Raw genomic sequence first — 16,460 nt, 5'->3', positions numbered from 1 at the left:
TCTCTCTAGGACTATATGGAATGTAACCAATGGAAATTTCCTAAATATCTCCTTTTCTGAGTGAAGAGATTGAAATAAGCAGCATATTTCACTAATCCAATTCTATGTGCTTACTAAAAATAATTTATAACTCACATTAAATGCACAGTGTGGATCAAACTATCTTCTAAATGTTTAAAATATATGCTATTGAAGTTTCACTCTCACAATAATCCAGTGAGATATTTATTACCTCCATGTAAGAGATGAGTTACCTCAGTATCTCATTTTCTTTTCTCTTCTCTCTCTTTTAAAAAAAATTTTTTTTTTTTTTTTTTTTTGTGAAATTCCTATATAGGAATTTACAAAGAGTATAAAACTATCTTAACAAATTAAGGTTAGAAATTTTCAAAACTCAAACAAACACAAAACATATCCTTAAAGTTCAAAGCAATATTAATAATCACAGTAGAGCAATGTCTATAGGGAATTCTGGAATTTTACATAGATGTAGTTAAAAAAAAAAAAAGCCTGCCTTCTCAGCAGATATCGAAGATTTCCATATTGCATGCTAACTGCTCAGGTGGTTAATTTGCACTAATCAGCTGGAGACAAAGGGAGAGAAAATTACAGTAACTTGATGAGTTAATTTTGTGTTTTATAGTCATTGTCTTCCTGGGTTGCTAAATGCTCCATCTTTAACATAGTTTTGAGATATTACAGACACACTTGTCAAAACCAGGCAACACATTTGTGAACTGTTATAACCATCTGAAAGTTCTTTCCCTCTAAATTGAAAAAGAAAAAGGCAGCCCTGAGGGAATAGAATCTCCCCCTACAGAGTCTTTCTATACATTTTATTTAGAGGTCTCTATGCATAACCTTTCAAGACATTTGTTAGATATTCTAGGGGTTTTTGATTAAAAATAAGATGGCAGACATATTCTCTTTATAAAGTGAGAGAGCAGAGTGTAGAGCTCCACACTGACACTTAGGAGATTATGTCATCCTCTTCCCAAAGGACTGAGTCCAGTCTGCCATATCCATGAATATACTCTATCATAGTCTCAAGACGACTGCATCAAAGTACTTTAATTGCAAAGGAAAAGTACACTGTCCTGGAGAAATCTAAAGCAATAAATCAAAAAGTAATTTATGCATATCCTGTTAGGATATTAAAGACAAAGAACACCCTTCAATGTTAAACCCGAGAGACCTTTCATTATTTCTTCCAATGCAATTTAATACCAGAAAGCCATTAAGTGTCTACTATATATAAAGAACTGTGCTTACAGAGTAGGGCCTACTGAGATGAATACAGTATAGTCCTGGCCTAAGGAGGGTCTTACGTATCAATTTCAACAAGCTAATTGGTATCTATCAGACTGAAGATCCATAATAATCATAACTTTGTATTATGGGAAATGATCACCAGCAAATACTTTTCATGACATAGAGAGGGGGAAGTTTACTTATTTAAAACAACAACAACAACAACAACAACAGAAACAGGGAGTAAATACTCAATTATTTAGAAGTATGCTGCAACACTGGCACCTTTCACTTACTGTAGCGCTCCACAGACTAGGAAACTTTCTAGAAAAACAGGCATTTAACTTTCTGAAGACCAGTAGATTCCACAATTAAAAATTTTAAAGAAATCAATACATGGATTAAAGCAATTTATACCAAATACTGGCTTCTTGTAATGTAATCAAACCCTCAGTGAAGGAAGTAGATTTTGCTTCATTTTTTTCTGTTTTGAGAATCTAATGGAAAAGGCTTTGGGGATGGGACTTTGGCCTATGCCTTTTGAAAGTGAATTTGATGGCTATACACTACTCATATAGATCTTTGTATTTTTTTCCTATTTATGCCTGAGTTCACTCTAAATGAGTATCATATCTAGGTTGAAAAATATGAAATTGACCATATTTGACCATTTTTAACCTACACAAATATTTCAACCCAACATTCCCTACCTTAAATACTACATATTATGATTATGTCAAATGGAAAATCTTTTGTAACATGTTTTGTAAACTCTAAAAGCTATATGGTTTAAATTAGGTAATGAAATAAAACTGGCATAAATTGTCATAATTATCTAGAATATTTCTGGTGTTTTTATTTTTAACTCTAAAGTTTTATAATTTTATGATTCTAAAGTGGGCTCATTATTTTGCTCTTGGCTCTGAAATGAAGGAAATGTGAAACCAAGGCAACTCCTTCTTCAGACAGAGAATAATTGTTTTATTTTACTTTACTCATTCTGCTTCATTAGTCTAGGCTAAGCTCTGAGAATCCAGACAGGGCTTCAGAACAAGTAGTTATAATCAGAAAACATCGAATATTAATTAAGATGCCCCTTAATTAACTTCACATTATAGAGTCCACCATGATTGTACACTGGAATTTTGACCTAATAGCTTTTAACAAAGAGGGAAGCATAATGTTAATTGCTTTATTGGGACTTTGTAAGGATTAGTTTCTGAGTTAAACAATTTATATGTTTTAGAGAGCACAAGCCCTTGAAAGAGACAGATTTGGTTTGGAATCAAATCCAAATAATGCTGTTTATCAGCTTTGAGATATTGGCAAGGTATTAAATCTCTGTAAATCTCAGTTTCTTCATCTGTGAAATGGAAAAATGAAGAGTAAAACTTCACAGGGTTATTGTCAGATTTAAAAGCAATAATTCACAGGGAGTGTGAAACTATGCCTTGTTTAGGGGCACCTGGGTGACATAGTAGGTTAAGCATCAGACTCTTGGTTTCAGCACAGGTCGTGATCTCAGGGTCCTGAGATGGAGCTCTTGGGAGAGTCCCAGGGTGAGCCCCAAGGCAGGCTCCATGCTCAGCACAGAGTCTGCTTAAGACTCCCTCTCCCTCTGTCCCCAAACCCCACTCTCTCTCTCTCTCTCAAATAAATGAATAAATCTTAAAAAAATAAACTATCCCTTGTTTAAAAGCATCTGTAAATCCTATTACTAATTGTATATTTCAAAGATATCATAGTAGACCATATCTGAAGGATTTATAACATAGTCCCATCTAAACCTCTGCCTCAGAAAGGATTATATCACTTGACGACTTATGGTTAGAATACAAAGAAAGTAAATACCTTAAAATAACATTTTCTTTGCTTTGCCACCAGATGGTGATTGTGTTTTCTTTAGTAACTTTTAAAGTGTCAGTTTTGGTTTTTTAAAAAGAGAAATGTTAAATATGTGTATACAATTGATAGTTAATCCTTAACTATTTCAAATGTTTTATCATCTCTTTATCTGGTTTCTAGTTAGATTAGTAACAGATATTCTAAATGTTTTTCTTACGCATATATATATATATATATATATATATATATTTAAAGATTTTATTTATTTATTTGCGAGAGAGAGAGATAGCAAGAGCGGGAACACAAGCAGGGAGAGGGAGAGAGGGAGAAGCAGACTTCCCGCTGAGCAGAGAGCCCTATGCGGGGCTCGATCCCAGGACCCTGGGACCATGACCTGAGCCGAAGGCAGACGCTTAACGACTGAGCCACCCAGCCGCCCCTCTTACGTATATATTTTAAAAACTATGTTCTATAATAGTTTTTAACTATTACTTTCTCTAAATAAGCTCTCTGATTAAATAATTAACAATTAACATTAAACAATGATCAAATTTTGAGTCATGTTTTGTTTGTGAGGTATTCATATACTTATGTCTAAATACAATAATTAACCCTTAAAACTACTTTCTTTACAAAAAAATAATAGCTTCAGGGCTCCTGGGTGGCTCAGTCGTTAAGCGTCTGCCTTCGGCTCAGGTCATGATCCCAGGGTCCTGGGATCGAGCCCCGCGTAGGGCTCCCTGTTTGGCAGGAAGCCTGCTTCTCCCACTCCCGTTCCCCTTGCTTGTGTTCCCTCTCTCGCTGTGTCTCTCTCTGTCAAATAAATAAATAAAATCTTAAAAAAAAAAAAAAATAGCTTCATTAGCCAATTAAAACGTGTTCCAAACCAATAGTTTACTTGCACACTTCCAATTGTTACATATTTTGGAGACTGGCAACTAACTACTTTTTCCTCACAATTTTCTAGCTTCCTTTTACCTAAACTGCTTTTTGTTCTTGTCTAGTCCCTTCTTAAATGCTTTCATTGGGGAGGAAGACCTTCCTCTGTTCTAAGGTCCCTCTAGCTGGACTAAGAATCAAATTGACATGAGACAGGTTAACAGGAGAAAAACAAATTTAATAGGTGTATGCACAGGGTGGTGGTGGGGGTGGCACAATCCACATAGACAAGAAATTCCAGAGACAATAAGACAAAATGAAGTTTATATGAGCTAAGAAAAGGGGTAGGGGCCTGAGGATACAATGGGGAGAAAGCTTTTTAGCAAGAAGGGGAAAGGAGATGTTTGGAAAAACAAGATTGTTCTATTATGCAGATGAGCTCTTTTGGTTAAGGGGCCTCTGTTAATACTTCTCTTCCTGTTGCAGGCTTTCCTATCCAGTATAAATTTAGGCAGTTATGGGGGAGGCAGAGAACCTTTCCTGCATCTGCCAGGGTTTGTTTTTTTTGTTTTGTCTTTTTTTTAAATTTTTTTTTTCTTTTTAATCACTTTCAACTCAAAATGGTCTTTATGCCAAAGTGGCACATTTTGGAGGAGCAAGATGGCGGAGGAGTAGGAGACCTAAATTTTGTCTGGTCCCAGGAATTCAGTTAGATAGGGATCAAACCATTCTGAACACCTATGAACTCAACAGGAGATCGAAGAAAAGAATAGCAGCAACTCTCTGAACAGAAAAGCGACCACTTTCTGGAAGTGTATATTTTTCTGGGGTCGTTGTTACCCTGTTAGCATTTTGTTCTCTCATTCATCTATTCTCCTCTGGACAAAATGACACGACGGAAAAACTCATCTCAAAAAAAAGAACAAGAGGCAGTACCGACTGCCAGGGACCTAATCAATACGGACATTAGTAAGATGTCAGAACTAGAGTTCAGAATGATGATTATAAAGATACTAGCTGGGCTTGAAAAAAGCATGGAAGATAATAGAGAAACCTTTTTTGGAGAAATAAAAGAACTAAAATCTAACCAAGTTGAATAAAAAAGGCTATTAATGAGGTGCAATCAAAAATGGAGACTTTAACTGCCAAAGTGGCACATTTTGGGGCAGCCCACCCTGGGCATATTTGGCAAGGTTGATGTGGCATGTCTCAGTTGGGATTAGTCCTAAAAGTAATAGAGTAAATTCTTAGCTCCTTTTAGAAAGAAATGACAAAAATATCTTTTTTTTTTTTTTTTTTAGCAGAAAATAACTGGAGGAGAGAAATGAGAAAGGGAGAGGGAGGGATGAAGAGACAAAAGGACAGAGGGATAGAGAGAGAAAGCAATTAAAGCACATTTCTTCATTAGTTAATTTATTTTTCTATTTAAAGTCTGACTTTTTAGAAATGAAACAAAATTTTCATTAAATATGAAATGAACGCATAAATAGATGTGGTAGCAAAGAAAGAGCTAAACTGGTCAATAAAATAAAATATAGTTTGGTGATCTCACCAAATTTAGGAACATGCATGCATTATCTTGTCTGATTCCTAAGGTCACTGATACATGTTCATAAATGTCTCTTTTGATTATTTCTTCTTTCTTTTTCCCTTCTTACCTGGGAAAATTATAATAGCTGGAAGCTTTTCTTCCTCCTCTCCCTTAAGGTATATGAAATCTCAGGTCCATTCTAGGACCTGTAACAGTTAACAGTTAATTGGGAAGCACCACATTATCTCACTCAGCTTCTTTGTGTATTTTGTGATTTGTAGATACCAAAATGATATACTGCCCACACAAAGTATAATAGAATGCTTTTAAGAAACTCAAACAATTATAAGACAGAATATAGTATTTCTCTGTGCTTTGAGTTATCAAGCCCTGTTAATTTCTCTTTGTGGAGCTGTTCTGTGATAGTCCACTTTCCTCTGGTTTTTATACCCAGTTTTATAGTTCCAAGGTCATCCTTTTCATTGCGTTAATACCGTACTTTGTGATAACACTCACCTATTTCTGTCCCTTTTAGCTTATCTAATGTCCCCAGCTTACCTAATTTTCACATTGTTTAGACTGGGATGAAGAAACCCTATTACATGATTGAAGAGGTGAAGGGGCAAGTGAAAAAGACAGGAACAAATACCTGAAAGAACAATGAAAAGGCACAAAATGATCCCATTCAACCTTATAGTGAGCCACACTTTTCCATATTATGCAGGACATTTAAAAACAGCTCTGCTAATTTAATATATAGGGAAAGGAACCATGTTGTTTCTATTTTTATTGCTATACATATCTTCAGAAGGCTGGGGGGGGAGGGATTGTATACATATATACAGTAAGATTACAAAATCAGCAATATCTGTTTTCTGGACCACTAATCTTTCACTTTCCCCTTTCTGGGTTCTAAGTCTAATGAGCTGGAAAATCAAAATATATTTGTTATGATCACCACCTAGGTACTTGAGAAAATAACAAAATTAAGGATATGAAAAGGAAAAAGGGAAATGATTTTTTAAGGAATTAAATAGCAGTGAAAGAATAACATTTAAATCAAAGTATCTAGAGAATGAGAAAGCATGAAAAAGATTTGAATGCCCGGGTCAATAATCTTCTTCAGAGAAAACCAAATTAGCTTAAAGTTACGAAAAGGAATGAAAATACCTGAACAATTATGTTATAAACAAATTGCTACGTTGACCCCTTCAAACCAGCAGGATGCTAGCAACACCTGTTCAGAGTTTAAAAGGGTCATGGCTCATTTCTCCTTCCTCTTCCTTGAAAATGTTATGTATTGAGGATAGAACATAGGCACAGTTACAGCAGTGATAGATAGATATAGATAGATAGATAGATAGATAGATAGATAGATAGATAGATAGATAGTTAACAAGGAGAGGTGAGCCTATGCATGGGCAGGTTATTCTAGAAGCTTGAAATATTCTGGATGGAAAAAGAACACAGAAGGAGGAGGTAGGAAGTGCACTTCAAAACTCATGGCTTATATTGCTAGTCATTATTTTGTTTTTGGTTTATGTCTTCCTTTTTGTGGACATTCTTTTATTCTGAAGCCAGAATGGTGCTTTAACATACCTATTACTTGCTCCATTGACTTGTCCTTGCACAATGGGGGCACATACTATCTTTCTTGATGAGTTCTAACTATGAACTGGTTCCTGTGTAACAACCCAGGGATACTGTGTCCTGCACTGATATTGTGTCCAGCACATAGGATATGCCTAATAAATAAGAGAATCCCATTCCATGTATGTGGAGGAAAAAACAGAAAAGTGAAGCTGGTTGAATACTGATGCATATATAGAAATGTTCTCTATGAACTTTATCACTGTTTAGGTCAGGTATCTACAAGAAGGTCAAGTTTCACAAACTTAGGCTCTAAGCCCAAAGAATTCTGCCCATACCTTTTTTCTGACTCTATCTGAACCCAAGAAAACCCTCTACTGAGCCTTTAAAATGTAATGTCTGTCATCAATAAAATTCTTTGTATTTTTAACCTCCTAACATTCCTTTCAACATTATCATTCTGCCTGAAACCTGATTCTCCCTTGAGGACACTGGTTCCCCTGAGCTTTTTCAATTGATAGCTGTTTCATATCTGCACCCTTCTTCTCCCCCTTACTGAGTCTGGAGGTTTTGAAGCTTACTGCATTTTCCAGGTAATTTTCTTTTCTCCATCCCTAAAAGTACCCACCCTTTGATCCTCGGTCCTCTGATGACATTATCCATTATTCTCATTGCAGTTCTTTTCCCCACTCAAGTCTGGAATGTCCTTGAAATTTCTTATTCCTTCCTTACCAGTTCTCCAAAGTAGCTCCTGCTTAAGTCTTTATGATTTTAACACATATGAAGATGATTTTTCCAATACACTAGTCTCTTGGGTCCTTGAACTTTTCTCCTCAAATGATCATGTTCTCCCCTATACCTCAATCAGCCACTCTCATGATTATAGTCTAAACTTGCCATTACCAAAATATGTAATCTCTCTATACTTTTAATTTCCAGTATCCTGTTCTATGAACACAATCTCTCATCCTTCCAGCTCACTTACTTTAGTACCTTACCCCACAAGCCTTCAACCCTTTAGATCATTAATCCATTTTCAACTGTCTTGCCCTTACCTCCCCTATGCCCTTTCTTCCTTTTATAACCAGTTTAAATCCTATGCCAATCATTTACTTACTCCACACACTCAACTTCTGTATCTGTTTGTGCTTCAATAGTGCAACTCTATACCTGTACCCACACAGGTGAATTTGGTTGGAAGAAAAAGAAACACCCCCAAAATCATGCTAAATAATACAGGCTAGCAAAATATTCCACTCCAAATTATGCCACTTTGGCATAAGGATTATTTTGAGCTGAAGGCTATTGAGAATAAATAGATACAAGGAAAATTCTCTGCCTTCCCCTTATTTGCCTAGAACCAACAGATAAATTTGCAGAGGTGTCTTCCTTCCCCTCTCTATCAGGAAGGACAAAATTTAATCACAGGAGACTTTAGGCCTTTATCAGCCCAGGAGAAGCAGCACCAGAGGACTCCACATAACAAACTTTACTAACTAGCTCTTATTTTGCATTAGTTACCATATATTTGCCTTCTCACAGTATGTTACCTCTGAGACTCAAGGTCTTTTTCTTTGTCTTATTGCTTCCCTAAAAATGCATTGTTCTATTGCTAAAATGTTATATAAGCCCAAATCTTTTTTTAATTAATTAATTTATTTGACAGACAGAGAGAGAGCACGAGCAGGGGGAGCTGCAGGCAGAGGGAGAAGCAGGCTCCCCACTGACCAGGGAGCCCACTGCAGGACTCGATCCCAGGACCCTGAGATCATGACCTGAGCCAAAGGCAGATGCTTAACTGACTGAGCCGCCCAGGTGCCCCATAAGCCCAAATTTTAATCAACCCTCAGTTACTCACGCCTGAGTTCCTTTCATGTATATATGACATATACATGTTAATAAACTTCTGTTTTTCTCTGCTTAATGTCTTTTGTTACAGAGCCCCAGGCAAACACCTTTAAGGGTAGAAAGAAAAATTTTTTTTTTCCTTTCTAATAGTCTCATTTTACATTTATGATCATAATCTCAGGAATCACAGCAATTATATTTCTCTGGTTATTCTCTCCTACTCTTGTGGATCAGTGCTACTCAAAACATAGCCCCGGCCTATGGACAGTACATGAAATGTTTGCTACCAGACTACAAGATATGCAGTGAAGTTAAAAGAAAACATTTGGGATATTTTGTAGCAATTTTGTCATCAGCTAGACCCCCAAGACCTGACCTTTACTGCCCACCTGCTTGTATTCACTGACCTTTGTTCCACATTTTTCCTTAAGCTGTTCTTTCTAGTTTATCTCTTAACTCAGGCAGATGGGAAGCAAACCTGCCCTTTGCCCCTCGAGGGATAGCAAATGCTTTGACAGACCTTCAGCCAGCCCAGACAACCCAGATCAGTAAATGAAATGACTGATGCCTGCACAGAAGGACCACAGAGTGACCTCTAGAATGACAGATGAAGACCTTTACCTCGTTATAAAACTGAAATCTCTGCCCAAGGTGGAGCACCAGCCTCATTTACATAATATACAATGTACGTATAGGCATGCTTCCTGAAGGCACATGCATGACCTTATGTCCACCTCTACATACAATGACAAGGCTTCCCTATCTAAATATTCACCCTAACCCTAAATAAAAAGATTCCCTCGCTCTACGAGTCATGGCTTTGGAAATCATTCCCTGTGATCTCATTTGCTACGAATGAAGTTTTCTTTGTATGGCAATTCAACCTAATGTAGTTTCTGACTCAACAAGGAGCGAACTCATGTTGGTTTGGTTACAATTTGACATAGTAATTTTATGTCTGATGAATATTTTTTTTAATTGGGGTAAATGTCTATTTACATTTTAATTTTTTGAATAATTTTTATTGTAATTTTCAAAAGTATTCCACCATATATTAGAAATCAAAACAAACAAAAAAAGAATCTAGTCCTTCACTACAAATAATTTGAGATATACTACCTCAGATTTCTATTTGATATCCCTCTATCTCAGACCTCTATTGTTTCACTTCCTATACTTGCTCCCAGTTTCCTACTTTACAAAGTAAATAGAAGCAATTCGAAGTAAATTTCCACCACGACCAGATCTACCCATCTCCCTGTGTCTGTATTCACGTAGTTTACTTTTGTGTTATGATGCTTGAACTATCTATCACTGGTAGAGTACAACTCCCCCATTGTGCACAGGAACCCCTATCTTCTGGTCTGCTCTCAGACATGGCTCCTGCAGGACTTCTAATTCTTGCCTGTATCATTAAATCATCACCCTTCACAAGATTTTTCCTACCAATGTGTCCATGTACCGCTATTTCTTCACCTTAAAAAAATAAGTTCTTTTTACTCCATTTTTTTCCAGCTACCAAACTTTTTCTCCTTTCTTCTCCTTCCCTATTATGGAAATAATCCACAAAATAGTTATTTGAATTATTGTCAACAATTTCCCTCCTCTCATTCATTCTTTCTTGATGCCATCCCATTCAGGCTCTACCTAATCTGTCCCCCAAATCTATGTTTCTGATCTCATTCTTTTCTCTCTTCCATTTACTCAGGGCTAGCTATACTGTTCTTCCATGCTGTTCCTCAAACATGCAGAGTTTCTCCTGGTTTCAGAACCTTTAGATTTACTTCTTTGTCTTGACTGTTCATGATAGCTACATTGCTAGCTCTTCTTTTCCTACAGTTCTTAACTCAGAGATCACTTTGTCATTGAGGGCCTTACTTCAATCCACAGCACCCCTTCAAACACACTCCATCCCACTATACAAAATTATTTTTCCTGTAACAATCATCACTTTCTTTCATATTACATAATTACTGTTTTTGTTGCTGCTGCTGTTATTGTTCTGTGGGTGTTACTATTATTATCATCATCACCATCATTATCGTTATCTGCATCCTCTCCTTTCAGAATGTAAAGTCCATAAGGCAAGAAATTGTTATTTGTTGTATTCATTGCACATACACAGCAGCTATTTGAGGGAAAAAATATGAAGCAAAACAGGACTACAAGCAATCTATCTAAACATAATAAAGATGCTTTAACAAAATACAATAGCCAACATTATATATTGATGAACAAAATCGACTTCTATTAAAATCAGGAATTAAACAAGGATGCCAGTTATCACTGCAAATAACAATGTTCTATTTTTTCTAAGGACTTCAGTAAGTGCCTAAAAGTATAAATATTGAAAAAGACATAAAAATATGTTTATATGCAATCATAAAAAGATACTTGAATTAATAGATGATTTAGTAAGATGCCTGAGAACATGATAAATTTACAAAGTCTATACTTTTCTTACCTATTAAAATAATCAGAAATGGAAATGAAAAGAAGAATGTCTCAAACACAATGGTACCTCAACTATAAGAAAGAATAGATGAGAAACAAAGGAAGCCACAAACACACACACACACACACACACACACACACACACACACACACACAAATCCCACAGTGTCATTGAATAGCTTGAAATAACCCCTGAATAAATGGAGAAACAATCATGGGGAAGAAAAACAATGTGTTATTGTTACAAAGTGAAATGTTTCACAAATTAATAGACATATTTAATGCAACTCCAAAAAAGATCACCAATTGGATTTGATTGAAGACTAATTTTTTTAAGCTCAGAATGACAAGTAGATAACTAGGAAATATAATTATAAAGATCTTTTGAAAAGTTTACTGAGGAAGAACTTGTAAAACTAGATATTAAAACTTACTATGAGGCCTATACTCATAGCTGTACAATGGAAGCATTCACATTAAAGATAAAAGATGTCTACTATCACTACTGTTATTTAACATTTTTCTGGGGAGGTAAAAGCTAATGCAATTTAAAAAGAGAACAAAATAATAAGTATAACACTGGATATAAATCTGTAAAATTACAATTATTTTCAGTTTTATTTTATATCTAGACAACCCAAGAGACTCAACTAAAAACTTTTATAAATAAGAAGATAATTCAATAGAGTAAGCAGGCACAAAGTTAATCTACTAAAAGCAATATCCTTCCAATATACAAATAATAAGAGCTAGAAAATTTACTATATAATAACAGGAAAATGATAAAAAAAAATTTTTAAGAGGGAAAAAGCTGATTCTGAAGTTCATATTGTTGCTTTCTCTCTCCTCCAACCATCCAAGATGCCCAAAGGAAAGAAGGCTAAGGAGAAGAAATTGGCCCTGCACCTGCTGTTGTCAAGAAGCAAGAGGCCAAGAAAGTGGTCAATCCCTTGTTTGAGAAAAAGCCCAAGAATTTTGGCAATGGAGAGGACATTCAGCCCAAGAGGGACCTCGCTTGCTTTGTCAAATGTCCTTCTACATCCAGCTGCACTGGCAAAGGGCTATTCTCTATAAACATCTATAAGTGCCTCCCGTGATTAACCAGTTCATCCAGGTCTTGGACAGCCAAACAGCTACTCAACTGCATAAGCTGGCCCACAAATACAGACCAGAGAAAAAGCAAGAGAAGAAGCAGAGATTGTTGGCCCAGACTGAGAAGAAAGCTGCTGGCAAAGGGCACGTCCCCACTAACAGAGCGCCTGTCTTTTGAGCTGGGGTTAATACTGTCACCACCTTGGTGGAAAACAAGAAAGCTCAGCTGGTAGTGATTGCACATGATTCGGATCCCATTGAGCTGGTTGTCTTCCTGCCTGTCCTGTATCTTAAGATGGTGGTTCCCTACCATCAATGGGAAGGCCAGGCTCGGGTGTCTGGTCCCCAGGACCACCTGCCCTACTGTCCCCTTTACAAGGTTTAACTTGGAAGACAAAAGAGCTCTGGTTAGCTGATGGAAGCTATTGAGACCAATTACAATGACAGGTATGATGAGATCCATTGTCACTGAGGAGGCAACATCGTGGGTCCAAAGTCGGTGGCTCACATTGCCAAGCTGGAAAAGGCAAAGGCTAAAGAACTGGCTACCAAACTGGGCCAAGTGTGTGCTGTTGAATTTTCTGTACATAAATGTAATAAAAAGTTCTCTTTCAAGAAAAAAAATTAAAAAGTTCATCTGGTTAAATAAACAAGCTATAATCAACAAAAATATTCTATAAACATTTTGGGAAAAGATGACAGAATTATTATGCACTGGACTTAATAGTTATTTTTTTTTTTTTAAAGATTTTATTTATTTATTTGACAGAGAGAGACACAGCGAGAGAGGGAACACAAGCAGGGGGAGTGGGAGAGGGAGAAGCAGGCCTCCTGCCAAGTGGGGAGCCCGATGCAGGGCTCGATCCCAGGACCCTGGGATCATGACCTGAGCCGAAGGCAGACGCTTAACGACTGAGCCACCCAGGCACCCCTGGACTTAATAGTTTTTAATATTTATTTTAAAGCTATAGTGATTAAAGGAAATAGATACAGAATTTAATCATACAAAATGAGCCATTACAGTACTAGAAAAAGATGGAATTATTTTAAAAATAACATTGTCATCAAGAGGTTTTATTTTTATTTTGAAAGCAACTAGAATGACCGTATATTTTTTTTTGATAAATTCAAGAACTTAAAAAACAAATTTAGAAGGAAAAAAAAAAAGAATCACAATTAACACAGCCAAATGCCTAACTGAGAAACATTTGCAACTCACATAACAAATACTCATTTCTTTAACACTTTAATAGAACAAATTAACAAAGAACAACAGTACAAAAATGGGCAAATGACAGTGATTGTTAAACTTACGAAAGTTTGCCTACCTTTTTTTTTATCTGAGAGGAATGTAAATAAAACTTATACTTAAATACTATTTACACTTAGCAGATTAGTAAAGATTAAACAGTTGTTAACACAGAGATCTGACATAAGTATAAGTAAACAAGCATTCCCATGCAATGTGTTTAAAGTGTTAATTGTTCCAACCTCTATAGAGGACTATTTGGAAATATATATTAAATTTAAAAGATGAGTAAATTTTATCCCACTATTCCCACCTCTAAGAAATTATCCATTTACTGTTGCACAATTAATAAAATATCTAGGAACAAAATTAACCAAGGAGGTGAACGACTTGTGCTCTGAAAACTATAAGACATTGATGAAAGAAATTAAAGATGACACAAACAAATGGAAAGATGTACCATCTTCATGGACTGGAAGAATTAATAATGTTAAAATGTTCAAGCTACCTAAAGAAATCTACAGATTGAATGCAATTCCTAACAGTATTTTTCACAGGCCTATAACAAATAATCCTCAAATTTGTATGAAAACACAAAAGACCTCAAATAGCCAAAGCAATCTTTAGAAAAAACAAAATTGGAGGTATCACAATCCCAGATTTCAAGATACACTACAAAGCTATAGTAATCAAAATAGTATGGTACTGGCACAAAAAATAGACACATAGGTCAATAGAACAGGATAGAGAGCCCAGAAATAAATTCATGCTTAAATGGTCAATTAATCTTCAATAAAGGAGGTAAGAACATCCAATAAGGAAAAGATAGTTTTTTCAATAAATGTTGTTGAGAAAACTGGACAGCTACATGCAAAAGAATTAAACTGCCCCACTTTTTTACATACACAAAACTCAAAATGGACTAAAAGACCTAATGTGAAACTGAAGCCACAAAACTCCTAAAAAACAAGACAAAACAAAACAAAACAGGCAATAATCTCTTGGATATTAGACTTAGCTATATATTTATGGATTTGTCTCTTCAGGCAAGGGTAACAAAAACTAAAACTATTGGGACAATAGCAAAATAAAAAGCTTTGGCACAGCAAAGGAAACCATCAACAAAACAAAAAGGCAACCTACTGAATGGGAGAAGATATTTGCAAATAATATATCCAATAAAAGATTAATATCCCAAATATATAAAGAACTCATACAAGCCAACACCCCCCCAAAAAATAATAATAAACTGATTAAAAAATGGGCAGGGGTGCCAGCTGAGCACCCCGACTGACTCAGTTGGTAGAGCATCCGGCTCTTGACTTTGGCTCGGGTAATGATCTCAGGGTCGTGGGATCCAGCCCTGAATCAGGCACCTTGTTCAGTGGGGAGTCTGCTTGGGGTTCTCTCCCTCTCCCTCTCCCTCTGCCCCTCCCCCTGTTCAAGCTGTCTGTCTCTCTCTCTCTCAAATGAATAAATAAATCATTAAAGAAAAATGGGCAGAGGACCTGAGTAAACATTTTTCCAAAGAAGACATGAGTTGATCAACACAACAAAAATGCTCCATATCACTAATCATCAGGGAAATGCAAATCAAAACTATAATGAGATATCACCTCACACCTGTCAGAAAGGCTAAAATCAGAAGGAGAAGAAATAACAAGTGTCAGTGAGGATGTGGTGAAAAGGAAACCCTGTGCCCTGTTGGTAAGAATGTAAATTGGTGCAGCCACTATGGAAAACAGTATGGAGGCTCCTCAAAAAATTAAAAATAGAAATACCATATAATCCAGTAATTGCACTACTGGGTATTTACTCAAAGAAAATGAAAACACTAATTCAAAAAGATATATGCACCCCTATGTTTATTGCAGCATTATTTATAATAACCAAGATTTGGAACCAACCTAAGTATCCATCTATAGGTGAATGAATAAAGATTATATATATATATATATATATATATATATATATATATATATAATGGAACATTAGACATAAAAAATGAATGAAATCTTGCCATTTGTGACAATGTGATGGACCTAAAGGATATTTTGCTAAGTGTAATACGTCAGACAGAGAAAGACAAATACCATATAATTTCACTTATTTGTGGAATCTAAAAAAACAAAACAAATACACAAACAAAATAACAAAAGCCAAACAGACTCTCAAATACACAGAACAAACCAGTGGTTGCCAGAGGGGAGCTGGGTTGGGGGAAGGGTATTAAGAGGTACTTCCAGTTATAAGATAAATAAGTCACAGAGATAAAAGTACAGCATGGGGAATATAGTCAATAATATTGTAATAGTGTTGTATGGTGGCAAATGGTGACAACATTTATTGTGATGAGCACTGAATGATGTATAGAACTGTCCAATTGGATGTATAGAACTGTCCGATCACTATGTTGTACACCTGAAATTAACATAACATTGTATGTCAACTATACTTCGTTGATTAAAAAATGAAACAAAGACCTCCAATCAATCAATCAATCAATAATGATTCCACGTTGAATAACAAAAATCACTCCACATATTCTGTGAGATGAAAAATGCACCCTGATGTTACATTAACTTCAAACCTGACTTGAGAATGTCTACCCAGATTAAAGTGATGCTTGAAGGTCCTTGGTGCCACGGGAAACATGCAAAAAACTCTTGAGATAGATAATCCACATTTCAAATTATTCTCTCCAGAATCTCTTTCAGGTTC

The 16,460-nt window shown here is 35.9% G+C and overlaps 1 protein-coding gene and 1 pseudogene across 9 annotated transcripts in view; one reads left to right on the top strand and one right to left on the bottom strand.

Annotated features, from left to right (window-relative positions):
• Positions 1–16,460, bottom strand: part of LRP1B (LDL receptor related protein 1B) — a 1,853,519-nt gene that overhangs the window by 845,233 nt on the left and 991,826 nt on the right. The gene's annotated exons all lie outside the window — the stretch shown is intronic.
• Positions 12,044–13,120, top strand: LOC116625913 (annotated as a pseudogene).

The sequence above is a fragment of the Phoca vitulina genome, unplaced genomic scaffold, assembly GCF_004348235.1.
Source record: "Phoca vitulina isolate PV1807 unplaced genomic scaffold, GSC_HSeal_1.0 scaffold1, whole genome shotgun sequence".
In the NCBI taxonomy this organism is placed as follows: Eukaryota; Metazoa; Chordata; class Mammalia; order Carnivora; family Phocidae; genus Phoca; species Phoca vitulina.
This window is presented reverse-complemented; position numbering and strand designations above follow the sequence as displayed.